Below are 2,246 nucleotides of genomic sequence, written 5' to 3'. Positions count from 1 at the left end.
ATTCTATACAGCACACACCTAGAAAAACCTTGCCTCTACCTTAATTGTCCAATCTGATCTGACAAACAAGGGACACCAAGTTAACTCTTAGGTCCAAATACTGATAGCTGTAGTGAGCCACTAAGAAGTATGCTTTGTTTTCTGAAAACAAAAACAAGCAAAAACAAACAAAACAAAAAACACAGGACCACCAAGAGCTATGGTGCTTTTTCACACTATTTCCTATATATCACTGAAAAATTCAGGGTACACAATGAGTTTTCTGACAGAACAGATTAGAGGTTTCTACTGCAACTATTTTCTAACCAAGCCTCCTCAGTGCAGAAATGTACTCGCTGCTGCAAAGGTGATGTCTCACATTGCTCTCCCTCTTCACTTGTCTCCATTTATCTTGTCATAATCCTACATGAGAAGGGGAAAGGGAAAGAAAGAAAATGTACATATTCTGTTTACAAAGCAGGACCTGTTTTCATAACTAGGAATACTGTGACACTCTTGAGATATACCCATCTGCCTTATGCTTTATATAACATTTATTTCTTCACTTTCATACTTAGAGCACAGCATCTTCAATAAGCCCAGTGCTGTGCTCTGGAATACTATTATCCATATTGCATTGCATAGGGACTCCATCACCAGACTTTATAGAAATTGATTAATAAACCTGTGGAATTGAAAACCTAAACCTATGATTTCAAAATCTAAATCTTAAACTCTGAGTCATCACAATGTATTGCTACACTAGAAATCACGTGCTTTGAAGAAATACATCATACTGAGAATAGATTGGTGGAATTTTTGTTTTTATCCTCATCAGTTCACTAGGCAGAAGACAGACTCTGACTAGGATTTAACAATATGAATCGAAGTTTGCTACAATTTGCAACTAGCTTTTATCGTTGATTACAAAATATTTATTCAATGTTTATATTGTCCCTCCTCTTGTTTCTACATTTATTTCTCTCTACACTCTAAACACACCTTTATGGCTTTTCATGACAGTATTTAACCTGCTGAGTGGACTCTACCAGTTCTGTTTTAGTACATATAGGATCATACCAGCTTCTATTAGTTCAGTACCTTCACCATATGTAGACTGTATATAGACATCTTTGTAACTTACACTGATGAGTTCTCTTATCACAGATACTACACTTGATCTTAGCCAAAAGGCTGAGAAGCAAACGTCCTACCACCGATATGTCCATTTCTTTAAATAAATTGCTAAGTATTAAGTATCTTTGTGTGTGATAATACAGTTGGGGCATACACACATTCTGGATAACACTAGGAAAGAGGATGAATTTAGTTATTCAATGCTGAAAATCTCTTGATTAATTTCAGTCTTGTCTTGCTCTCCTGTTGTTCTTTTTGACCTATCAGCACAGTATGCCAAATTTTCAAAAGTCCATTCATGCTTCACTGTCACTTTTCTTTAAGCATCATTAAAGCACTGATATTTAGAAATTCCAATTTAGTCAAAGGTGAAAGTCTGTTTTTTAAGTATCTGTCTTCAGAAATGTTTCTTAAGCAGAAACATTAAAGTATCAAAGAGTGTCTGAATGTCAATTTTTGGAATACTGATAATCATCTGAACTTTTGACATCTGGCATTTTTCTCAACTACCTAAAGAATGTGCTTCTAAAGTGCTATTACGGTGGAGAACGTGATACCAGCTAATTAACACAGACGCAGTACTGATTTATCAACAGAGTGGAAACTTGTTATAGCAAAGAAAACTATTGGTGATTAGCATTTATAATCTTACTTGGCTTGGAATGTATACAAGGGCTGCTCTGAAAGTAACGCCTCCTATTTTATTATGTTGGCCCACAACATCAGAGGGAAATGTTTGTGGGATGGCAGTAGAGGTTGGACCTTCTCAACAATTTTCTATTACATTTTGTTGCCATGTGACAAGTGGCAGCAGAGGGGCAGTCTGACAAATTGGCTCCTGACATGGAAGAAAAGATTTGTCACTGAATTCCTCTATGTGGAAAAAATGGCACCCATTGACTTGCTGAATGCTTGCTGAATGTTTATGGAGATGAAAGAGTGGATCTGAGCACAGTGAAACTTTGAGTCTTGTGTTTCAGCAGTGGTGACAATAATGTGAAAGACAAGCCACATTCCAATGGCCATGCAGATTTACATGAACACAATATGCAGGTTTTTGTTCATTGCAGGTGAAAATGCACAGCTAATGGTGATGACTTCATTGAAAAACAGCATTTTTTAGCTTAGAA

At 36.4% G+C, this 2,246-nt stretch overlaps 1 non-coding gene across 1 annotated transcript; it reads right to left on the bottom strand.

Annotated features, from left to right (window-relative positions):
• Positions 1-1,091: 1,091 nt before the first annotated feature.
• Positions 1,092-1,185, bottom strand: LOC122157332. Its single transcript, XR_006167864.1, has one exon. It is a non-coding gene; the product is annotated as a U2 spliceosomal RNA (small nuclear RNA).
• Positions 1,186-2,246: the final 1,061 nt, after the last annotated feature.

Source organism: Centrocercus urophasianus, unplaced genomic scaffold, assembly GCF_019232065.1.
Source record: "Centrocercus urophasianus isolate 14NV4802_14NV808 unplaced genomic scaffold, USGS_Curo_1.0 seq_13, whole genome shotgun sequence".
In the NCBI taxonomy this organism is placed as follows: domain Eukaryota; kingdom Metazoa; phylum Chordata; class Aves; order Galliformes; family Phasianidae; genus Centrocercus; species Centrocercus urophasianus.
The sequence above is the reverse complement of the archived record's forward strand: the minus strand, read 5'-3'. Positions and strand labels throughout refer to the sequence as shown.